The sequence below is a fragment of the Rhinolophus hipposideros genome (assembly GCF_964194185.1).
Source record: "Rhinolophus hipposideros genome assembly, chromosome: 2".
NCBI lineage: Eukaryota > Metazoa > Chordata > Mammalia > Chiroptera > Rhinolophidae > Rhinolophus > Rhinolophus hipposideros.
The window spans coordinates 99,777,354-99,804,086 of record NC_138048.1 but is presented as its reverse complement, the minus strand read 5'-3'; positions in this window follow the sequence as shown (position 1 = coordinate 99,804,086).

The window sequence follows — 26,733 nt, the reverse complement described above, 5'->3', positions numbered from 1 at the left end:
AATGAGGTTCAAGAGGAAACAAAGGATCGCTCTCCCTGCATCTAGGTCTCTCCAATGATTTTTCTAGATAACCCTGTTCCCAGCTCTGTCACCAACCACTTCTTTGGGATATTAGGAAACATATTGGCTCATTTGTTTAGACCTGGTCAAGGCAGTTGCTCAACATCCTAGAGAAACAGAGTGAAGCAGGGTGAAGTTCTGGATTAAAAAATTATTCCCCAAAGTGTCCAACTTCTAGCTAAGCACCAGATCCTGGGTGGTACACTGAGGACTAGATCATATCACTTTGCAATGAGAGTCTCTGTTCCATCCTCCACTCCCGGGGTTTTATACTCACATGCTTGTCAAATATTTATTGACACTAGGTAAGAATTCTGAGATAAGGACTCCAAACTTGTCCCTTCTACTAAATTCTTTGCCTTAGTTTCAGCCGTCAGCCTCCTCTCAAAAGGTCCACTCTAGAAATGGCCCAGAGTTATGTCCCTCCTCTTTCCCCCATTATTGTTATTGAATCTAACTCCCAAATAATACCTTCCATGTCTAACACTTGCTCTCTGTCTCTACCACAGCCCCCACTCACATCTTCACCATCACCCAACAAGTGGACGTGTATGAAAGAGCTTTATAAGTGGTCTGTCTTATCCAGTCTACCTTCAGCATAGCTGCATGCTATGGGCTAAATTGTGTACCCCCTCCCTACAAAACTCATCCATTGAAGGCCTAACCTCCAGTACTTCAGAATGTAGCCATATTTGAACATAGGGTATTTTAAAGAGGCCATAAGCTAAAATGAAGATTTAGGGGGGTCCTAATCCACTATGACTGATATCCTTTTAAAAAGTGGAAATTTGGACAAAGACATAGATACACATAGAGGGAACACCAAGCGAAGGCAATGGGAAAATACAGCTACCCACAAGCCAAGTAGAGAGGCCTCAGAAGAAATCAAACCTGCTAACACCTTGATCTCGAACTTTTAGCCTCAAGTACTGTGAGAAAATACATTTCTATTGCTCTAGCCACCTAGTCTGTGGCACTTTGTTATGGCAGCCCTAGCAAACTAATACAATGCCCATTAGCTTCCTACACAAAATTATGCACATTCTGCTGTTTAAAACGTTTCTATAGGTCTCACGCTCCCCATTTCCTGTGGTATTAGGGTTCAACATCCTTCTTATGCCGTATCTGGTTCTCCCAAGTGCAACCTGCCTCTCCAATGTCATCTCTTGCTTATCTATCCTGCCCCATGCCACCATCTGCAATCCCATAACCCAACACATCAACATGGATCTCTGATCACACTGTGCCTTCACCATTCCCTGATTTGGAGCACACTGTCACCTCTGCCTGGGAATCACCCCCTCCAGGCCTCCCTTGTCCTTCAAGACTCACTCAAATGCCACCTTCCCATGAAGTCTTCCATACACCCCAAGGCAGACTTAGTCCCCCATCCTCTGTGCACTCCCAGCACTTTCTCTATTAGAGCACTTGCCTCTTTTGGTTGTGATTGTTCTCACTGAGTTCCTTAAGGCAGAGACAGTATTTATCCGTCAATACAACTGTAGTACTTACTAGGTGCTCAATAAATATTTATTGAATGGCTGTGTTATGGACTGAATATTTGTGTCCCCTCCAAATTCTTACATTGAAGCCCTAACCCCAAATGTGATGGCATTTGAAAATGGAGCCTTTGGGAGGTAATTAGGGTGAGACAAGATCATGAGGGTGGGGCTCTGGTCTGATGGGATTAGTGTCTGTAACGCAGGGTCTCAGCTCCCGCTCCCCGCACAGGAACACAGGACATGGTGAAGCCAAAAAGGAACAATGACGGGGGAGTCATACCTCTATATTCTCGATAGCGGCCGGTCAAGACACAAAAGCAAACATCCACCAGTACCCCAACTGCAGGAAGGGGGTCTTCCTGCACCCCAGTCTCACTGGCGGTCAGCTGAGACACAGGAAGTAGGATCCACATGATCTGCAATCTGCCATCCACACTTGCTAACCCTACTTGCTAGCCCAGTCTACCGTCTGCTTCTCTGCCAACCAACAAACCCTCCCCCTAGCATAGCCATGGCAATTATATTTGTGGCTAATGGCTAACCGGTAACAGCTGATGGCTACCAGCCCTAGTGGATGGCCATCTGATTACAGCTCCAGCAAACAAATTGGCCAGCATCCAGCCTCCAGAGCTGTGAGAAAAATAAATGTCTGTTATTTAAGCCACCTAGTCTATGGTATTTTGTTATAGCAGCCTGAGCTAACTAAAAGAGCTGGATGGCTGAATAAATGAAGGTGCTACTTTCTACTATTTTAATCAAGGTCTGTTCCCCACACCTGGGAATAGTTCCTTTACATGGAACAATGTTCCTTTGTAAATTGTTCCTTTACATGGTCTCTGTCTGACATCCAGTGTTGGGCAGCCCCATCTGCCTGTTAACCTGAGACTGGTGAGCGCTCTTGGGTCCTTAGACCTCTTCCAGATACATAGCATTGTCTACACTGTATCCTCTTTCTAGCCATTTTCTCCTTTGGAGACTTAATTGTCTTTGACTTTTGGAAAAAGTATGAATTTTATTTTTTCTACCCTGGAAATTCCTTATCCTTTTCTCTTCCCTGCAGGCTCTTTGTGTAAATTTGTCCTTCTCAATCATCTCCCTTCCCCCAGGTCTTTGCCAATATCACCTGATTACAGTCTGGTTATTTTGTCCTGGAGAGATGGTCCTTCATTTGGAAGCTTAAAGCCTGAGCTGCTTCCCCTCATGCAAACTCAGGACGCTTCAAATTCTTCTCTAGTTATGTAATTGCAATTGCAATTTCCACAGGTTTCCTCCTAAAACGTTTATAACATGGTACATTCAAGCACACATAACTCTAATAACTTATATTAGTTTAAACATACATTAAATTGAAATAGAAATATCACCCACTTGGGGCTCCGGCATCTCATTTCAGGGTTGGCTGTAGCTCTCTTGTACACATAAGCAGATAAACCTGTTGTATCAACAAAGAAAATGCTTGGCAAAGAACTGAAATTTTCTCACCCATATTACTGACATTTCAGTAAGCCTTTCCCAACCCCACCCTCCCACTAGCTGCGTGACAGAGTCTGAGAACTGCAGAAATTGGAAGGCAATGAGCTAAGTGTTTACTTACTTCCCCTGGTGTCAAGGAGCCTAGGAGGGGTGACAAAGTGTGCCTGGATCACCTAAGAGGAAAAAACAACAATTGAATTGGGATTTGGAGGGTGCAGTGGAGGAAAGTTTGGAAGATACAGGCATGCTCTATAAAGTCACTGTTCAATACTGTAGCGACTAGCCACATGCAGCTCGTTAAAGTTTAATTCATTAAAATTAACAAATATTTAAAATGTGGTTCGTCAGTCACACTAATCACATTTTAATTGCTCAAGCACCACACATCATGGCTACTGTACTGGATGGTGCAGATATAGAATATTTCCACCATTGCGGAGAGCTCTGTTGGGCAGTTCTAATCTATAGAGTAAGTAATATTTATAAGAAAGACCAAAATGGGAAGTTCCTACTGTTAAAATGAGTGTTGGAAAAATATGGAGTGGTGTCGTTCGGGGGACCCTGCTCGCTGGGCCATTTGTCATGAGGGGCGTCCGGTGGGGTGTCAGCTACCGCTCCCCACATTAAGAACGCAGGACACGGAGGGCCAAAAAGGAACACCCACAGAGCCATAGATAGGGGAGTCAAACCAATATATTCTCGCTGGCGGCATCCGCCTCTCTGCAATCCGCTCTTTCAAGCCCCCATTCCTCTCTGCTAGCGTAGCCACAGCCGTTATATTAGTGGTCAATGGCTTACGGGTTACAGCTGACGGCCATCTGATCACAGTTGATGGCCATTTACTACCCGAGCCAGCACCTTTCTATGTGAGGCCGAGAGCCTGGAAACTGTTTTTTGGGGCTTTGTCCCCACAAGTGGACTTTGGTGACTGCAATGAGAGTAAAACATGATTCTTTTTTTAAAGGGTCATTCATAGGTGAACACTCCTTAAAGAAAGACATGAAGGGCAGAGAGAAGAAAGGAAGAGTAGTCAGATGGTTATCAGCACTAAGGGGTCTCAAAGAGAACCTATTATCTCTACAGAAAAAGAAAACCAGTGGCCAGAGGCCAAGTTGTCTGAAGTCCTGTCAGGAGGTGGCAAGTACCTCCTTATCTGAAGAAGTGGCTTTAAATGTTCATGGGTCGTGAACCATCCTGGTATTTGATGTAACTGCTTAAAAGACCTAACATGAGGGAGGAGAATGATGCCATCTTTGAACAGCTCCTAACCCAATCGCGTCCTTTCCTTAAGGCCATGCTGGATGACTGGACAGTTGAGCAATAACTTATGTGGGTGCCACTACTGAAGAAAAAAAAGAAAACCACCCACAGACGAAGGAGCTCTTGTCTAAGCCTGTCAGGAGAGAAACCCCAAGAAGCTGTAATCCCAAGGAGTCTTCCGTATTCAAATTCTGGGGCTCAAGACAGTGAGTGATCCCCACCGTCTTAACCTCCAGATTCCCAGCCCATTTCCATGAGTTTTTAAACCTTTACTCTGGTTAGTAAGACTCCATCCTTTCCTCCACTCACTGTCAAGTAGTAAACAGCTAGTGTGGATTCTGCTGCCATGTTGATTTTTCAGATTCATTAACAGCAATCCTGCAAGAGTAACCATGACTTCTGGGCTCTGTAAAAGGTCTGAAGAAAATCAGTTTTGCTGAATCCTCACTCCATCTGTTCTGTGTGGTGGGCTGGCCAGGGGCAGAATTAGCCAAAGAAGCTCTGGAAGTGAGCAGGTCCTCTCACCTGAGTGTGGCCCCACCCAGGACTGGCTTGTCAACATCTGTGTTTTCTTACTCATGAAACCCTAGCCAAGGATGAGGCCACAAAGGCAGAATTCATATTCTATTGCTTAGCAACAATAGCCAAGTGAAGAGCTTCCAGCAGCATCACAGATTGGCAGGATGTCTCAGGCTGGTTATTGTAAGTGGTGAACCCGCCTGTGACGCCTCTCCCTGTGATCGCTCTCTGATGACGCAAGTCCCGGTGTGGAAACAGGCCTCTGCCCAGCCTAGGCTCTGCTCCTGCTGAACCCCCTTCTCCCCTTACTACCCCAACCCTGCACTGTCACCCACCCTCTGCCCAGAACAAGGAGCAGGGGAATATCTCTGCACCCATATTCAGGGCCTGGCGAGACTTGTTCACCAGCTGAGGACTGGAGCATAACCAGCAACTCTGGGGGACCCCTCAAGAAAGCTATGTGCATGCATGCACACATGCATGTGCACACATACATGACCATACATACATGCATACAACATGCACAATTACACCCACACATATACCCACAACATACAAACTCATGCACATATAGTTACACACATATACACACTTAGAGGCATACATAAGCACCCATTCAAATACCCACTCACCCCATGTACATATGCACACATACACATGTAATATGTACACTTACACACACAACATACACACTCACACACATACATACATAAAAGCTTTTGAGAGTTCAGCCATCACCAGAGTTATTTTACCTGGCTAAGCTGTAAGCTGCCTGTGAATAGGAAGCCACTCAGAAGTAGGGCCCCAACTCACCCCACACCCCTGCAGCAGCAACTCTGGAGGGAGAATGAGCCGCCTGTGCTGAAAGCCGTCCCGCTGCAGCTGGGCCCCAGGAGCAATAGGAATCGCCCTGAGTTGAGGGTAGACTGTTGTTCAATGTTTTCTGTATCGTCACATTAGCATATGTTTCATTCAAAGATATGTAATATCTATTGATACAGCATCTGATGGTCTTATGACATTACATGTATGGTGTATAAAGATATCTGTGAACAGGCCAAGCAGAGAAGAGGCCGGAAGGAGGAATGCAACAGCCCTGTAACAGAAAGATAATGGCAGACCTCAGAACCGGCCCCCAGCAGACCACTAACAGGGCCTGGGGCTGGTGTGTAATCCTGTTCACACATACATCAGGCCCTATGGCCTCTCTTGTTCCAGTGAGAGGAATCCAGCTATTTCAAAGGAATCGGGGAGACGCAGGGCTGATGGAACTGCAAAAATGTGATTTGTTGCTTGTGGGTTTTTTTTTTTTTTTTTTTTTTTTTTTTGCTTAAGCAACAGAAATTTATTTTTTAACAGTTCTGGAGGCTAAGAAGTATAAGATCAAGGTCCCAGCAAATTTATTTCTTGGTGAAGCCCTCTTCCTGGCTTGCAGAAGGCTACCTTCTTACAGTATATTCACATGCCCTGATTTTTTTTTTTAAGGCTAATAATATCTGGGTTTCGAGGTGGGCTGCATACATTCCTAGGCTTCTGCAAACATGAGCTAATTACCTGCACTCCATGGTGAGTGCATCTAGGAATTGTTACCTCTGAGCTTGCAGAACCACTTAGCTCTGTCACATTTGTAGCAACATGCCAAGTAATCGCTAGAAATACACTGGGTTTAAAATACCTGGATTTAAACTAGTAGTGCTGGGGATCTCTGAGGCCGCTCACGCATTGGAATTAGAATTCTTCCTCTCCCCTCCCAGCTTTTGGCTGCTGTACATTCTTCTGGACTCGAATGCCTACTCAGTTGTCTCCTCTACAAAGTCTTCCCCAGCTACGCTTCCTTGCAAATAGATCCTTCTGTGCGGTGACTAACTGTACCAGATTGCCCGGGACTGTCTCTATTTTAACCCTGAAAGTCCCACATCCAGGAAACCCTTTAGTCCTGGACAAACCAGGACAGTTGAGACTCTCACCCACCTACAGGATCAATAGCATGTGATTTTGACACTAATTATACTGTATGCTGTCTAGTGAGATGTCTCAACACTACAAACTCAAGACAAGGTATACCTAATTCTCAGTCTCCAAGATATATCTAATTTGGGCACCAAGAACTGAGCGTTGACTTTATTTCTTTGAACACCAGGTCTCTGCTAAGACACAATTCAAAATAAAACCCCTAAAAGTTTTCACCTCTAAAGGTAGGATGGAGTCTTTCCATTAAATAGTATCTTGAGCCCTGATCCCTAAGGGTGAAGACCCAGATCAAGAAAAACATAGTGGCTCAGGTGGTTGGAGCTCCGTGCTCCTGACTCTGAAAGCTGCTGGTTCGATTCCCACATGGGCCAATAGGCTCTCAACCACAAGGTGGCCAATTTGATTCCTCCAATCACACAAGGGATGGTGGGCAGCGCCCCCTGCAACTAGCAACCAGGACTGGACCTGGAGCTGGGCTCCACCCTCCACAACTAAGACTGAAGGGACAACAACTTGAAGCTGAACTAAGATTGAAAGGACAACTTGACTTGGAAAAAAAAGAAGCCCTGGGAGTACACACTGTTCCCCAATAAAGTCCTCCTGTTCGCCTTCCCCAATAAAATCTTTAAAAAGAAAAAAGAAAAGAAAAGAAAAACATAGGGTTTTTCCTGATTGCTAGAAGAACTCTCATCAGTCAACCCTTCTGAGTCGGTCCCCAGGGGTTTGTTTAACTACAGATTCCCGAGGCCTATCCACCCCCAGAACTTCTGATTCAGGACTGCAGCTCCCTTGGTGATTCTGACTCCACTGGTCCTTGAAAAATAGAGTATAAACCCTTTCATCCAACTCAGGTGCCACTAGCTGTTGGTTGCCAATCAAAAAAAAAAAAAAGCCATTTACAGTGAAAACCCAGTTCAAAAAAGGAAAAAGAAAAAGATACATACTTATTTTAAACACTTCATTTTAACTGAAAACGTGTAAATGTCCATGCTCTCTCCTATCTTTTGATGAACTTGCAAAGCTTTCCTTGCGTATGGGTTTGCTGATTGGATGTTTTTTGTTGTTTTTCTTGTATAAATCATATCCACACATTTCTCGTTTTGGCTTCTTTGAAACAGAACAAGCATCCAAAGATACTTTTGAAGTGTTCTGAGTGTGGAATCCTTCCAGATTCTTGCAAGATTTAAAAATATCTTTTTACAGTTGTCTCAACCACACCAAATTAAGCAAAAGTTTTCAGCAACTCACATTTGTTGAGTCTCCCGGACGCATTCAGCTTAGTTCTCATAGACACAAATCTATGAGGTAAATTATAGCTTTTTGCATAGAATATAAGTTACAGGACAAAAGAGATCTTTGTTTCTTTGTTTTTATTCTAATGCATTCTTGGCAAAGAAGGACATGAATAAAGAACATCAAGAAGTGGGTGAATATTTTGCTCTGAAAATGGCGATGAGGTGTGTGCTCTCATTGTTTGGGAACTGCAGCAGCTCCTAGCTGTTTAAAATGAGTTGAAAGACTTGATGTCTTTGGGAGAAGAGCATCTTGGCAAACCCGAAATGGGAGAAGTTTTTATTTGAGTTTATTTTGCGCATAAAGAACAGAGCCTGGCATATTGTAGTTGTTCAATTTGTTTCTAAGCAATGGTTCACGTAATATCAAATTAAATTAATTACTTACAGTAATAGTACAACTAGTATAAAAATATTTGGGAGCTAACACAACTGACTCGGTAAGCACAGCAGCTAAATTAGCAGGTGGGTGAAAGAGTGGTCAACTGGCTAAAAGGATTCAACTTGCTGTGGGCATCGTTAGTGTGTTTTGGAAGAGATGAAGAGCGTCCACTAAGTGGAGGAGTCAATTAGGTGAAGGCTTGTTATGAGACCTTCCTCTCTCCTGATTAGATAAGGAGTCTAGGTCAACTCAGGACTGAGAAAGAGTCGGAGGAAGGAATCAGGCAGAACTCCCATTTCTGGTTTGCCAAGATGCTCGTCTCCCAAAGACATCATTTCAAGTCTTTCAACTTGTTCTAAATAGCTAGGAACTGCTGCAGTTCCCATCAGAGGGTAGATATCTCATCACCATTTTAAGAGCAAAATATTCAACCCACTTTTCGATGTTCTTTATTCATGTCCTTATTTGCCAAGAACGCATTTGAATAAAATCGTTTCACACCACATCTAGAATGATGTCAGAGACTGCTTTGTGCAGATCCTGGTGTTACACCAGCACTGTGAAACCTCGGGCAAGTTCTTCACCTTCTCTCTACTTGGGCAATAACACTTCATAGAATTATTGTGAAAATTCAATTAGATAACACATGTGAACCATTTAGAGTTTAACATGTTGTTATTGTATTTATATCTCTGTGTTGCTTGTCACCAGGACCTAGTGAGTGTCAAAAACAAAAAAGCAAACAAATGAAAAATGTATTGGTTTAATTTCTGCTCCTACCACAGAAAAATTAGTGTTCAGGGCCCTGATCTATTGCATGTACATAATTCAACTTTGCTTCTTCAGACCACATTGGTTTCTGGAACAATCAAGACTTTCAGCAAGAGTCAAGTAGAGAATACTGTACTTTCAGATAGATTTGGAAAGGCTGCAGAAGAGGCAAGCAGTGACATGAGCCACCTCAGAGCCCAACAGGCTTTCTCTCAGACCCCAGCTCACTAGAAACATAATATTACATTACCTAGCCATTCAAGCTGATGGCATGAAAAAATTGTATTAATAATAAAAAAATGATTACAATGTTAGTTTAGGATTTTAAAAAGTAACCTTAGGCATTCATTTATTAATGTGAAGTCATTGGTGAATAAAACGGATGATATCCTTGACCTCGTGAAATACGAGGTCTGCAATTAAGTTTGTGAACTCATCCTACCAAAAGTGCTACATACCTCATTGCTGAATATCACTATGGTCACCTTTGAAGTACTGCCCTTGGGAAACTATGCACCGATGCCAGTGCCTAGTCCACCCTTCAAAGCAATTTTTGAACTCTTTTTCTGGAATGGCCATCAGAGCTCCCTTCGTATTACCCTTGATGTCCTGAGTGTCCTCAGAATGTCTTCCTTTTAATATTTCCTTTATCTTCGGGTAAAGAAAGAAGTCACTGGGGGCCAGATCAGGTGAGTAGGGAGGGTGTCCCAATACAGTTATTTGTTTACTGGCTAAAAACTCCCTCACAGACAGTGCCGTGTGAGCTGGTGCATTGTCGTGATGCAAGAGCCATGAATTGTTGGCGAAAAGTTCAGGTCGTCTAATTTTTCACGCAGCCTTTTCAGCACTTCCAAATAGTAAACTTGGTAACTGATTGTCCAGTTGGTACAAATTCATGATGAATAATCTGTCTGATATCAAAAAATGTTAGCAACATTGGTGCAATAAGTTCGTGAGGTTAATTGTCAGACCCCCTATATGTTCTTGCAAGATGACTTAAGGTAACACACTGTAAGATTCTTGGGCTGTGGGCTGAAGCTCATGTTTAGATGGCTGGTCATGAATTTGGAAGAAACAAGATTGAAGAATTAGTAACAAGGAGGTTTGGGAAGGTATGTGGATGGGCTTCTAGGAAAGTGCCCCAAGTGCATACTCACCAAAAGACCATCAGTCTTCAGTGAGAAAGATGCTGAATAAAACAGTGGAAACTATGCCCACCCCTGTAGCTATCAGTCAGCCTCCTCACCAGTGACCAAGTCAGTGATTGTTCAACAGGCTCATGAGCAAAGAGGCTATGGAGGTGGGAATGGAACCGATTGATGGACTCAAAGACATCAACTTCCATTCACCAGAGCTAATCTGGCTAGTCTGAGTCATGTGATCCGATTTGCAAGTAGCACGAATCATCCTTTATCCCCTAATATTGTCTTCCCTTGATGCACTAGCCTATGGTGACAGATTGTATTCAATCTTTTCTATCATGAAGTATCATTTGCTCTCACAGATATAGACACTTATTCTGTATTTGGACTTGCTTTCTGCATCTGCCATCCTTCGGTCAGCATCACCATATATGTTGCTCTGTCCAAGGAACACACATTACAGAAAAGAAATAAGTTCATGGGTTGCTGCATGTGCAATTCATTATGCATTTGCACCTAGAAATAGCTTTGCAAACAGAGAAGGAAAACAAAAAGAAGATGAGATGCAATGCTGGTTGGGTTTGACTGCTCCTGACTGTCAAGGGGAAATACTAGCACTGCTGCTACAAACTGAGGGCACCCTGGAGGTAGACGGAACCATGGACCCTCAGGATGTGTCCAATGGTAAAGACCAATCGAGGACTGCAGCGGCCCTCTAAGGCACGTCCACCAACGTCTCAGAACTTTTGAGAATGAGGTTTGTATCATCTCCTCAGGTGAAGAACTTGACCAAGTTAGGTGCTGGCTGAGTTTAAAAGAAGTATGGTGGCGGAGGAGAGAAGATAGATCTACCCAAGTTATCCTCTTGACCAAATACAGAAATGAGCACTATCATTTTTCTCCTCACTAAAATACATATGTTGGTACTTTAACTAATTTTTCTTTTCCCTTTCTCCCCCTATTTTATTTAGGGTGGTGGTGGTTACCTTTACAAATTTTCCCAGAGGTGATGAAATATCAAGATGGAACCATCATGGAATAGATGAGAAATGATTGAGAACTGGAGGTCCTGAACTCCTAGCTGGATCCAGAATCAAAGGGACTTTGAGTCACCCATACACGGAGGGGAGAGTATATTTTCAGTGGCGTGAATGGTGGTTGTCTTATGTTACATGGGAAGCATAGGTATAGGAATAAAAGTATATGCTGCTATTGGCCGCCAAAGGGGTGCACTGGAAAGGACAGCTGCCATTCATGCTGACTGCCAGCCTCTCGGTCCCCCACACTCTGAGTCTCCGAGGAATGCACAGGCAGCTACACCTGATAGATGCTGAAATAGCAGGCATTTTCTTCTCCACTCCTCTTGATCCCAGATTCCTTACATCAGACACATCCACCTGGACTTCAGCTGAGGAGTAAATACTGCTATGAAGCCAGATGCAGAGAACTCTGGATGTGTGTGTGTGATGGTGGCAGGAAGACTGAGGTGGAGGCAGCAGAAGCAGCAGAAATGGCAGAGGGGTGGGGATTAGAGGCATTGAGTCCTTGGGTCACACATGGGACCACCGGCCTCCTGACCAGGCTGTAACTGTGGTGTAGTCTTAGGCATTTTTCCCCCTTCCTTTCTAGCTCCAAGCCTAGTTCTTCAGCTCTCCAGAAGCTTCCATGAAAAACCTATTAGATTTGTAGCAAATTCTTTTTCTGCTTAAATCAGCCAGTCATTTTATCTTGTGAACAACTAAGAATTCTAATTCAGTGTGTGCACGATTGACAGATACCCACTCCACAGCCTGACCCACGCCTTGGTTCTAATATCCATCAGGAGGCTGCCTTCAACTAAACTTCTCTCCCTTCTTTCTGTTTTCACATCTCAGCAACCAGTCTCAATCCTGATTCCTGCCTCTGATATGAACTTTTGCCTAATCCTTCCAGGGGCTCATCTAACTCCAGGGCACCAGGGCCTTGGCCTGTCTATTCTGGAAGAACCAGACATGTAGACTCTGACAACTTGGGTAAAAATAGAGATTGTATTTGGCTTGAACAAAGACTCAAAGTTTCATTACTGTGCTTCTAACTTTCGTCAAATGTCTTCCCTTTCTGGAGGAGTCGCATATTCTTTCTCATCTGATGTTTTTGCTCTCTTTGTTTTCACTCTTCTCCTTTTTTCCCCCCTAGTATCAGATGGCCCGGCTTTATGCCTGCAGATTTTGCTCCTGCAAAGTAACCAGCCATCCTCCTACCACAAGTGCCAGCATCCAAACACTCCTCCCATTGCTACTGCAAGACCCTCAACACTGATGCTTTCCTCCCTCAGTGGTTATCCATTTCCAGGGCCCTGAAAGGTAACCTCACTCTTTCTAACTCGGCTAGAGGTGATGAAGGGACACAATCTAGTACTACATCAACTACATTGGTCACTGCACCTGAACAAGATCACCCGGCCAACCCAGGACACCTCAAGCCATGTTCACTACGTTCCTGAAATACCCAGAATGCCACTCGATCACAGCCAAGGTGGACAGGCTTTGCCTCCCTGATTTGAGCAGAATTGAATCCTCATGCAAACAGGACTTCTGGTAACCTTCTGGTATCCCAGTGTCCCCAGATGGACAGACAAATTAAACATAGATTTTGACCCTCACATACGATGAGAAAATCAGTGCAGTCAGCAGGGAGGCCAACTGTCCTGGTTTGCCTGGGACTGTCCTGGCTTTAGCACTGACAGTCCTGTGTTCCAGGAAAATCCTCAGTCCCAGGAAAACCAGAACAACTGGTCACCCTCGCCATCAGCCAAAGTGGAAAAAATAAAATTGAAAATATGCCTACAAGGTGAGCTCGACCTCAGGTGAAGGTAAAATGAGGTGCTGCCCTTGGTGTTGGCACAAAGTAGTTTTCTTTCTTTGTATCTACACAGAGTGCATTTTCTTAGACCTACCAAAATGCTGAAGTAATTATGTCCCCTCTTTGTCGTAGCTTGAAAATATTCATAGAAGTCCTGAAGTCTGCTTTCTTCCAGCTGAATGACTGTTTAGTGAAGCTCTCCCTGCTTAGCTGCTCCAATCTTGCCTCTTTTCATCATTTTAGCTGATCTTTTCTGAACCTCTGCCAATTTTTCTGCATCTTCTTGATACCACGGCACTCGGATTGAATGCCGGGCACATTGATGTCGACTTTCACCTCCTCATCTCATTACGTACCTCAGGCAGCAAATGCAGCAAAACCATGTAAGCATCTTCTCCAATTATTGTAATTGCTTTTAAGACACATGAACACACAGACAGATGTGCTTTGTTAGTCAAGAGAATTACACATCTTCTGAAGGTCAAAAACCACATCACTTTTTGTTTAAAAATGGCAGGAGGATAATCTTAGGAAATTGATGAGCATAATGGTAGGAAGGGAAGTGGTTAGAGTTCTGAAGATCTTCTTAGAGCTCTAGCTCTGCCCCCACCAGCTGGGGGACCTTGGATATATAATCTCACCAGCCTGGCTCTCCATCCCCTTGTGCATAAAAACAAAGGGGTTAGACAGGTCATTACAAAAGTCCTTTCCATCATTACTATTTTGGGGAAAAACAAATACCACTTCAGGATAACACCTCCTCAGGGGGACTGGAGCTGAATCAGAATCACCCAGAATGCTTTGGCAAAGTACACCTGCTTCTCCAGCCTATGGCCCCTCCAAAGCACGTGGACTTTTGGAGAAAGAGAAAGAGGCATTTCTGCTTTGTAAAAGCTCTTCTAGTGCTTAGGATGGTGACTGCAGTGGGCAGAATGTGTCTTCCTCCTAACACCCGGAATCTGTGAATACATATGTGGCAAAGAGGAATGAGGTTGCGGATAGAATTAGGGTTGCTAACTTGTCAGATAAAGAGATTCTTCTGGATTATCCAGATGGACCAAGGTAATCACCACGATCCTTACAAGTACAAGAGGGCAGCAGAAGAAGAGGTCAGAGTATTCAGTGTGAGAAGGACTCTGCCTGCCATCGCTGGCTTTGGAGGTGGAGGAAGGGGTCGCAAGCCAAGGAATACAGGTGGCCCCTAACAGCTGAAAAGGCCAGGGAACAGATTCTCCCCTACAGTCTCTAGAGGGAGCATAGCCCTGCCGACGCCTTGATTTTAGCCCAGTGAGACCCATTTGGGACCTCTGACCTTCAGAAATGTAACACATTTGTGTCGTTTCAAGCCACTACATGTGTGGTAATTTTTGGTACAACTACAATAGGAAACAGATACAGTGATATCTAGGGCTAATGTGCGGACACATACACTCACTCTCACATACACACACTGACACACTCACACACTCATGTGGTCACACACATATTTCCACCCACCCACACTCTGTAACATGCACACACTCATGTAAACTGTCACACACACTCACATACACGAACACACACTCTCTCACACATTCACGTGCTCACATACTGTATATAATACATTCACTCTCCACACACTCTCTCCCATTCACACACACTCCCTCACGTACACACACACTCACTCACACTCCTACATACACATGCCTTTAAGAACTAATCCACGCAGCTGCCCTGGATTTTATGGAATTATATCTATGGACTTTTCAATGTCCCCAAGAGAAAACTTTAAATCTCTTCTAACCGTACCAAGAAATAACGAAACAATGAAACAAGCCATGGAATTCGAAGGGGGCTCTGCCAACCCCAGCTTCTGCCAGGCTCACATTGGCCTCCCTGCCCTGGTCCCAGGATTTGGCAACTCATGCAGCCCCCTCACAAGGGCCTCACAAGGGCCACACAGATCTCACCCTCTCCCACGGGAGAATCTCCAGGCCTTGCCAATCTCCCTCCCTTGGCCTGAAGGGAGCTCCTTGCTTTCTGGACCACCTGACACAGCGAACTCAGACCATGAGGATGAGCAGACCATAAAACTGCTCTCCCTGCTCTTCATTCCTCTCCATCCATGTCACTTCTCTCTTCCAAAATGCATTCGAAATGTTCTTCCTGATACCAAGATCTGATTTTGGTTTCTTTGCTCCAACTCCCCTGGCATTTAGTGCACAATTTTGCACAGCAGTTGGTAGAGCTCATTGGGGTCAGTGGTGGGGTGCTCGGATGGGAAAAGTACTTGGCAGGGAGTCCAGAGGCTAATGGAAAAGTCCTGGCTTAACCCATTATTTTGTGTCACTTAATTACAAAATATGTCACTCTCCACAAAATAAGTTAGACTGCTTGTTTCTAAACCCCTCATGAAATGTTTCCTCATTATTGGTGTATTTGTGTCCAGTGTGAGTGTTCTGTGTCGCCCAGGAATTAAAAGCTCCTTGAGGGCATGCATTCAGCTTCTTTTGAATTCACCCCCACACCCAGTAAAATGTGCCACACCTTGTGGGTGTCCACTAAATGTGGGTTGACTGACTGCTGGCCCCCAATGAAGAAAGTATGACTCGATTCAAACACTGTAAATCGTGAGCCCACTGGGGAAGGGAAACCGCATTGAGGGCATGTATTCGGATCTTTTCATAACATCAATGACATTTTGGGAATCTATGTCTAAATTAACAAAATCACTTCTAGCATTTTCAAAATAAAAATCTGTTTGCAAGATTCCCCTCTGTGTCCCATTGTTTCTGGGTTGCCCAGCAAGAATTTGTTTACCACATATTTGTTCTTTCTCATGTACCTATAAATTACCTGCTTTCCCTTTGAAGTCCCAGGCCCCTGCCCCCCTTCTCCTTTGTCCAAAATGGCACATAAACCTCAACTGCCCAATTCATCTTTGAGTCCCATATGATGGCACCCCTGAATGTATACCTGCAATAAATTTTGGATATTTTCTTCTGTTCATCTGTCTCATGCTAATTTGACTATTAGCCCAGCTAGAAGGACTTAAAAGGTGCCAGAAAAGTTATTGTTCTGTGCCCCCATACATATAAAGTGGAGTTCAGGTCTGCAATTAGATACTATCAACAAGTCTTTTACCTACTTGAATGACCAACAAGACATCATTCAAAAATATATATCTATACAATGAAATATTATTCGGCCTTAAAAAGAAATGAAATTCTGATACGTGCTACAACATGGATGAGCCTTAAAGAAATTATGCTAAGGGAAATAAGCTATTTGCAAGATGACAAATCTTATATGATTCCACTTATATGAGGTATCTAATAGTAATCAAATTCACAGAAATAAAAAGTAAGACAGTGGTTGCCAGAGGTGGGGGAGTAGAATGAGCAGTTAATGTTTAATGGTTAACAAAGCTTCAGTTTGAGATGATAAAAAAAAGTTCTGGAGATGAATGGTGATGATGGTTACACAACAGTGTGAATGTACTTAATGCTACTGAACTGTACACTTAAAAAGAGTTAAAATAGTAAATTATATGAGAATGCACACACACAAAAGAGATATATAGATATAGATATAGATATAGATATAGATATAGATATAGATATAGATATAGATATAGATATATAGATATATATATTGTGGATATATATATATATATATATATATATATATATATCTCCACAAAAAACTGGAGAAGTTTATAACATAGAAAAATAAAAATAAAATAGCTTTCCAAAACACTCCAGTATTAATGTCCTGATTAAACATCATTGGACAAATATTCTTCTTAAAATAGAAGGCCCTGATCTAAACACTCGACTTCAAAAGGGGCGTGATGGAAGAAGCATGAAGGAGAACATCTCAGGGATGCCAAATATTTTTATCTCAAGTGCCATGGATTGCTCGAAGTTGACTGAAGTGCTCTGTTGAGAAGGCATCTTTTGACTGACTGCCTTTGGACTTGGCAAAGAAGAACGTCATAGTCTATCAACAGTGCCTTCCGTGGGTGAGAGAGGAGGGAAGGGTGGCTCATGTGCCACATGTATGCAGGCCCAGAAATATAAACCTTCTGATTCCTGGCATCTTTTGCCCATGACTGAAGCCCCAAATCAAAATAGCTTTTTGGCAGGAAAAAATGCAATTGACATACCAAGCTCCATTTTCCCACGTTTCGCAAAACATTGTAGAATTTAGAGCAAAGAGGAAAACATTGGGTTCAAATATTCAAAACCATATGTATTTCACTGAACAAGACAAACTCACTGTGGCAAGAAATAGAAAAAAATAGAACTGCTTAGCAGATATATAAAGCATGGTGTGGGGAGCAGTCTGGAGGAATTTATACACAGGCAGTTCTAAAATCGAGAATCAAGTAAAATTCTTACATTCAACTTTGACCACATTTACCTTGCATAGTCTGCCCTCTGGTGATGTTAATAAGCAACAAACTTATCTGGGATTGAATTTACTGAGAGAAAACAGGAAAGTAAGGAGGTAAGAGGCAATATGCTGCCCTAAAACTTTCTGATGATGGAGGAAAAATGTTCTGGCTATTGGTGAGGATGATGATGATGATTGTGATGGGGATGATGATAATGGTAGTGGTGGTGATGGTGATAATGGTAGTGGTGGTGATGGAAGTGGTGGTGGTGATGAAGGTGGTGGTGGTGATGATGGTGGTGATGGTGGTGAAGGTGGTGGTGGTGGTGATGATGGTGGTGGTGGTGATGAAGGTGGTGATGATGAAGGTGGTGATGGTGATGAAGGTGGTGGTGGTGATGAAGGTGGTGATGGTGATGATGGTGGTGGTGGTGATGAAGGTGGTGGTGGTGATGAAGGTGGTGATGGTGATGATGGTGGTGGTGGTGATGAAGGTGGTGATGATGAAGGTGGTGATGGTGATGAAGGTGGTGATGGTGATGAAGGTGGTGGTGGTGATGATGGTGGTGGTGATGAAAGTGGTGGTGGTGATGAAGGTGGTAATGGTGATGATGGTGGTGGTGGTGATGAAGGTGGTGGTGGTGATGAAGGTGGTGATGGTGATGATGGTGGTGGTGGTGATGAAGGTAGTGGTGGTGATGAAGGTGGTGATGGTGGTGAAGGTGGTGGTGGTGATGATGGTGGCTGTGGTGATGAAGGTGGTGGTGGTGATGAAGGTGGTGGTGGTGATGAAGGTGGTGATGGTGATGATGGTGGTGGTGGTGATGATGGTGGTGGTGGTGATGAAGGTGGTGATGGTGGTGAAGGTGGTGGTGGTGATGGTGGTGGGGGTGGTGATGAAGGTGGTGGTGATGAAGGTGGTGATGGTGATGATGGTGGTGGTGGTGATGATGGTGGTGGTGGTGATGAAGGTGGTGATGGTGGTGAAGGTGGTGGTGGTGATGGTGGTGGTGGTGGTGATGAAGGTGGTGATGATGAAGGTGGTGATGGTGATGAAAGTGGTGGTGGTGATGAAGGTGGTGATGGTGATGAAGGTGGTGGTGGTGATGAAGGTGGTGGTGGTGATGAAGGTGGTGATGGTGATGAAGGTGGTGGTGGTGATGGTGGTGGTGGTGGTGATGAAGGTGGTCATGGTGGTATTGGTAATGGTGGTGGTGATGGCAGTTAACAGCTAATACATATGTAACATTCCTCTATGCCTGGCTCTGTTGCAAATACTTTATATACATTAATTAATTTAATCCTTACAGTAACCAATGGGGCAGATATTTTTATGATCCTCTTTTACAGGTAAGGAAACTGAAGCACAGAGAGGGTATGTCTCTTGCTCAAGGTAACACAGTTAGTAAGAATAAAGAAACGGAAAAGCACCTAACACTCTGCTCTAAAATACAGATTAAATAAATTATCCTAATAGCTTGTCCCTACTTAGAATTTCATTAAGGTTCTCTCTCAAAGGAAAAGTATAACCTGGTAAGCGAAGGCTATCGGTCATCCACACCTGTGTGAAGTACCTTAATCAAATATTACTCCAAATACTTGGGAGTTTTCATTGAAGGTGGGAAAGGAGTGGCATTGGAGGGGAAGCCGTGTGAGGAAGAATGGGTTTACGGAGAAGGGGTTGCTGTAGTTGGAGAGGCTTATCTCTGACATCCAGAAGGCAAACATATTTGAGTCAAGAACAAGATGTCTAAAGGTGCAGGAGTTCCAAACACGAGGCTTATTTGCCTAGTGAATTTTCCAAGAGACTGCCATTGGCATGTATGGCTTTGGTTAATTTTCCTATGAGTACTGTGGATTCCCTCCTGTAAAGTTGGTATAGCGCCTCCCAAAGACCATCTATTGACTCAAGTTGTCATTGGAAATCATTATCACAATCATTTCAACTGCCTAGTCATTGCAGCAGCCCCCCAAACAGCCAAACTATGTATTGAGGAACAGACTTAGAAAATTTTATGTATTCATGTTGTACTGTAAGCCCTGACATTTTCTTTCCTTCTTTCTTTCTTCCTTCCTTTCTTCTTTTGGTAATGCAGGTGCCTGATTTAGCTTTGATTACCAAAGCATCCATTTCAAAGAGGCATGCACTTCAAAGATGGATATCTCTAATAAACACATGGCCAACCACACAGAGAAAGAGCCAGGCTGCTCCCTCACATGAGTCACCTTTATTTTTAAAGATCTTGGTTGATTTCAATAACTGACCACCGGCTACCTGTTTGTTTTCTCTTCCCATGCTTTTATTTTTTTTTTTTTTTTTTATAATTAATTTATTTATTAGTTTCAGGTGTACAAAACAAGGCAATACCCAGACGTTCATCATCTACATCCCCCACACTGCGAACCCCCCTCCCCCCATCCACCATCCCTCCGACCCCACACTGAACCATCACATTATATATATAAAATTATAGTTGGCATTCATTAATGTTTAGCTTCTGATGTACAATGCCATGATCAGGTATCCACAGTATCCCTGAGGTGGTCTCCCAAATAGGACGCATGTCCATCGGATACCCAACAAAATCTTTACAACATTATAGAATACCTTCCCCAAATTAATTTTCAAAAGAAAAACCCTGAGGCCATCTTGTGGTTACCAGCTGCTTCCCTGCTCTTATGTTTTGAATTCATCAATAAAGAGTGATCAATAATGTTGTAAAGATTTTGTAGGGTATCGGATGGACACGTGTCTCATTAGGGAGACCACCTCAGGGATGATGTAGATGCCTGATCACTGCACTGTACACCTGAAGCTGAAGCTGAACAATAATGAATGTCAACTACAAGTTTATATATATATTTACAAGAAGCGGAGTACAGCATTAGGAATAGAGACAGAGGAAATGTCATGGCTGTGTGCGATGTCAGAGGGATAGTGGATGGATGGAGGGGGGGTTGTCACTGTGTGAGGGATATAAATGATGAATGTCTATTACATTGTTTCGTACACATGAAACTAATCAAAAAAGTGAGCCTGGGAAACCCTAGGCCCTGACCCTTGACTCCAATTAAAGCAGAACCTGAGGCCCATCCATGCTCTCTCTACCTGTGACACTGTGTGTGGTCCCAGGTGTGCTGTGTAATTTCCAGGTTTTGTAAGTATAATAATAAACCTGTATCTTTTCAGTTTCCTGATGGTCATTGCTGAAGGGCGTCTTGAAATCATAATAAAAACCACAAGGGCTGGTCAAGCCACAACATTGTTTATTGATAGGCGGAAGCCAGTACAAAACACATGTACTATGTTATAACAAAAGGGTGGAGGGGGCGCGGTTGGGATGTTAGGGACAATGATGCTGGGAAAGTAGCCCTTGGGGGTTGGTTTTACTTACTATGCTTTCCTCAGCACTTAGCCTAGCATAGATGCTCAATAAATGTTTGCTGATAAATGATTACAGGGAGAATGCGTGAAATAGGCCAGGAATATCTCTAAAGTAAGAAGCCTGACTTCACATTGGTGATGTCACTGCCAGTCTCGTACTAGTTTCTGTGGATAACTCATTCATAGCCATATTTTGCATGGATTTTTTCCCCCCCAGATTCTGAAATCATTGTATTTCTGAGTAGAGTAACAAACAATGCTAAGGGGTTGTGGATGACATCTCCATTACAAAACAACAGATGCTTTTATTTAAAAAAAAATGTTTCTTCTATAGTCTGTAATCTCAAAGAAGGATAGTTTACCACCTCACTGGTACAGTTAATAGAAATATGTCAATAGATAGGATTTGAATGTAAATGTTTTATTCAAGACGTGATATGGTCTGTAGGTAATACCAGCTAGCAGTAAGTATTTCATAGTCAGAGAGAGGGAGTGAAAAAAGTGACTGGCTCACTACTTTAAATTGGGGGATCAGGGAACACCTTTCTGAGGAGATGACATTTAAGCTAAGAATCAGATACATCAAAAGTGCTGGCCATGAGAAGATGGGGAATCCACGTGTGCAGTGTCTCTAGCACCGAAAGAAGGTGCTGGTGTGGAGGAGTATAGGAAGGAGTATGGTGGAGAAGAGTCTACCAGCTAGGAAAGGCATGACCAGGTGGGACTTTCTAGGCCAGGAAAGGACCTCGGTTTTTGCTTTAAGTGCAATGGAGAAGTAAGTGTTTAGGGGGTAGGAGGGAGGCTCATGCGAGGGAGTGGCAAGGTGTGATTTGTTTTTAAAGAACACTAGCTGTGTTTGAGAAACACGTTAAAGATGACAAGAGAAGGAGCAGGGCCTATGAGGTGGCTCTTGGCAGAAGTCCAGGCCAGAATCATGGTGGCTGTGCTGGGCTGGGAACAGAGAGGGCGGAGAGAAGAGAGCAGTCAGAGTGTGTCTTGGAAGAGTGCAAAGGACTTACTTTGGATTAGTGGAGTAAGAAAAAGAAGAGAATCAAGCCTTTAATGTTTGGCCTGAGCAGCTGGATGGACACTGGTTGGTGCCATTTATGTAAGTGGGGAGCATGGGGATGGAGTAGTTGGTTATCCTTCTTTTGGAAGTGGGATAGGGAGTGGATCACGAGTTCTGCTTCAGACCCTTAGTTTTGAAATGCCTGTTAGACATTGGGGATGAATTCCAAGCAGGACATGAGAGACACAGGCCTGAAATGGTAGAGTGAGGCCTGGCAGGGAGAAAGAGCTGAGCGCCCCCATGCATGTAGGCAACCGGCAGCACGCACGTGGGTGGCATCTTACAGCTGACGGAGAGCCTCCTGGGCACCTTAGCCCATTAACCTCACAGCCAGCTAGTAAGGCAGTTATTACTTCAACAGTCTTACTGGTTAATAATAATATTTTGCATGTGCATCTACATTGAGATGCACATGCAATCCTCCCCCACAGGCTGTCTCTGTCGCAGATTGCATCTCTCAACAACACTGGGAAACAGAAAAGCACGGGCAATGGTGGCCATGAGCCTAGTAATTATACCTGCCGAAACTCCTAAGCCATGGAGGGGCACAGATGTGCCATAGGGTTTGCATACCCGTCCTGTACTCTATGAAAGCAGTTCACAATTTTTGTTATGTACATAAGAGCCCTCTGCTGTTCAAACTGGGTTTATCCATTAACTGAGATTTTTTCAGCTGCCCACTATACAAGGATTCAGAGTTCTCTTTCATTTTTGTAACGTGCTCTTGAGATAGAAATCCCACATGATGACCATAAACAATTGTTAGAACAGTTTGATTGTCATACTTAACAATATCTGCATATTGGAAAACTCAACATTTTATTTTTCAAGAAAGCAATGTTGAGGGAGACAAAAAAAAGTGCTTTTACGTTAGAGACGTTTTTTTCCACGACTAATACAGATACCGTCCTTGAATAAAAGCGATAATTTCATGGCTAAAAGAAGGTAAAAAGCATCTAACCCTCTATAATGTCTGCTGTATAGGGATGTCACATGAAAGCGTAACTGTGTAATTTCAAAAACATATTGAGAAGCCTTGTCACATTTAGCAGTATGCTTTCCCAGCTTATGGACAGAATGGCATTTGAACTGGTCCTAAAATGAGATAGAGAACTAAAGGGAAGCGTATGAATTGGTCCTCGACAACATAGACATTGCAGAAACTGGTGAAGAACACTATGCCAGACCAAAGGAATACCCTGAAACCAAGAGAATCCTAGAGTCTAGAGCTGGGACATAATACTGGAAGAGTTCCCCAGCAGGGTGGGCGGAGGATCTTTCAGCACCAGCCAAGTTTGGTCTTCATTAGGCTGGTGGTGGGGATCCCAGAAGACTCATTAACTGGACAGTGATTACACGTTCAGGTCAGAACTTTCAGGAAGTCCTCAGAAGGTGTAGGGCAGTTTGAGGTAGGAAGGGACAGGATAAAAATAATGATCATCCAGGCAGCTCTTAACAATCATCCACACAAAAAAATCACAAGGGCCTCAGCGAGGGTGGTAGTGATGGGAAAGAGAAAACAGAATACAATTGAGAGGAAGGAGGGTGGGGAAACGGAGTTGGGAGAATGGAAGAACCACGTCATCAACTATGACACAGAAGCCTTGAAAAATAAGTTCTGTTTTTATCAACAACAAAACAACAACCGCAAATATTTTTTACTTCTCAGGCCTATTTCTACACATTCCATCTTCTTACTCCTAGGGTTGACTGGCTGACATCGCCAAGCTCAGCGCTGCCCCTAGTCCTAGGACCCATTCAAACCTCACACTGGTGATATTTAAGTGTCAACTGACAGCATTACCACCCTCTAGGGGCACATTTGAAAATGCACGAGAGTATTTGTGATTGGTAAAATGACAGGGTGGTTACTGACATTTGGTAGGTGGGAACCAGGGGAGCTAACCATCCTAATATTCAGGAATGTCCCATACAATGCAGAATTGAACCATGTATAACCCAGAATAACCCAGGTATAACCCATCATTGGGGAACATTGCCACACTTCACCCCTGGGTCCCAATTTGATCAATGGGCTTCTGTTGTGTTCTCTGTAGCCTTTTCTGCAAAATTGGATGTATCTAGAGACTCCTAAATATAAGGCATTGAATGCCCAAGTTCCTGCAAGAGAAATCCTTAAACCAAACTGGATTTATAAATAAGAGCTAAGTTGTAAATTACAATACAAACTAGAAGGATTGTCGGGTTTCAGGAGAGAAGGGAATATATAAGGACTGGAAAAGATGAGAAGTGACTAGATAAAAGCTCATCAGTGTTTCCCAAAGTGAGTTCCTTGGAGCACTGGTTCAATAGAATAGCAAAAATTGCTACAGACGAGAAAAAGTTTGTATGGTCAAGTAAGTCTGGGAATTGTTGGGCTGAGCAAAGTTAATCAGATTTCTTTAATCTAGGGCAGTTTAGATTGTCTAATAGCTGACAACAACTAGTACTAACTTGTAATTATCTGAGTGAGTTTTACTCTTCAATGTTTGCTCCATTTGTTTAACACGGGTACTTTTCTTTTTTTTTTTTTAACAGAGGATCTCATGGTCCCCAGTGTTCTGTGGCACATACTTGGAAAGCCCATTCCAATCAGAGAACCAGACACATGAAGGCCTGGGTAGGAAAGGTGGGAATGCACATGAAATAGCGGGAAGATAAGCATAACCAGAGAAGAGGGGAAAGCTTGCAGGGGAAATCAGCAATATTTAGACTCTTACACCAGACCCTATAGGTTCAAGTACTACCTCTGCCATCTACTAGCTACTTGAACTTGAACAGGTAATGTCACCTGTTTAGGACTCAGTTTCCTCACATGTAAAATGTGGATAATGATAGCATCTGTCTTGTAGAGTTGTTGTTAGATTAAATATAGTGATACAATATAAAGCAGTTAGAGCAATTCCTGGCACAAGGTGATACTATTATAGGCTAATGTTACAAGGCTAGAGTGGCTAGGCTATGAAGAGCCCTTACATTAGAGAGATGTAGCTACTATGGAAAAAGATAGTCTCATAGAGGTTGTTTATTTTTGTATTTTTCTATTACTATACATATTTGTATAACTAAATATGTTATACAAAATGAAAAATACTATACACACACATAGGTGTGTGTGTGTGTGTGTTAGATGCGATATTTAAAAAAGAATAATAAAACAAATCCCAGCTTAAAAAACTGAATATCACCATTGCAGTAGAACCCTCATAGAGCCCTCCCCAGTCTGTCTCCTTCCCTCCTCATCAAAGGGAACCACAGGTCTGATTTGGGCACTTATTGTTCCCTGGTTTAACTCAGTAGTTAACTACATTTGTATGTTCCCATATATAAGTTGTTTATTTTGCCGATTCCTGAACATTATATAAATGGAATCAGACTGCACTTATTTTTCTGTGACTTTCTTTCGTGTTCCAGAGATTACCCCATGGAGACCTACTGACCCTTGTATATCCATCTTCCCTGCTCTTTAGTGTGCTGTCTTCCACTGAGTGAACAAACCCCGCACTTACCCATCCATTCTCTGGTTAGTGAAACTTGGAGTTGATTCCCATTTTTATTTTATTTTATTTTTGCTCTAATAAAAACACTGCCAAGGGAACTCTTACGTGTGTCTCCTGCTGCATGTGTGCAAGAGCTTCTGGACGGCAGATACCTCCAGCTTTCTAGGTACTCCCAAACTTTTCTGAAATGAACAAATGGACTGCCTTCCCCCCACCAATTTTATATACAAGTTCCTTTCCTTCACATCACTTACCCTCAAAACGTTTGAGTGAAGGACTGACCAAAGGAAAGCTGTTTGAGGAAGTTCTGTTTGGCAGTGACAGGAGTGGGCAAAGGGAGAAGCTCCTTGTGAGGCCGGATGGAGAAGAGAGCAGAGGAGGGCAACACACACATCCCTGTGGACTTAGCCAAGAGCAGACTTCTTTTTTTTAAGCAGCAGCCCTCTAGTATCTCTTTTGTGAATGAGCTGGTATCCCCCAATAAGTTCTCAACCCTTAGGATGGCTTACAGAAAAGAGAGTAGTTAACATCTGAGCATTCTAATACTTTTCCCCAGGCTTTGTTCAAAGGATCTGGCCCCAGGCAAGATTACTTTGCATCTTCAAATCTCCTCTCCTCTCTCTAATCTGGGGTCATTATCCACCCCATAGAATTGTTACTGGTCTAACAACTAATTAATGACAAAGGGCCCTTGGCACTTAGAAAACCAGATGTAACTGTTTAGTGCTGTTCTTAAGTAAGAGCACGTTATGCACACCAGGAGGGGAAGCAGGACCGAAAGCAATGGACTCAAATGGTGCTCCCAGGCTACAGCCTGAGTCCCACTACATTTTAAATGGGAGAGTTTTGGATCAGTAGGATTTTCCCCAAATCTTTGATTTCCTTGGCTTCTTGAACAACTAAACAGGACAACCCCTGGGAGGTAAGCAGATGTCCTGAGAGGACATCTCTGTGGAGATGTCCCCCCAGCCCTCGCACAAAGGCATGGCCTCATCTTCATTCGCCATCACATGTTGCTTGGTTGAGGACCAATGAAACCAAAATTTTGGCTGCCTCTTGCCTTGTGCCAGGGTCAACTGCGTTGAAAGAAGTGATGACTCCCAGCAGTGGATGATTGAAGGAGTTGTTGCAATGTCCCCCTCTAATTACGAAATGAAATGGGGTTAAACAGCAGCCCTATAAATCTCTG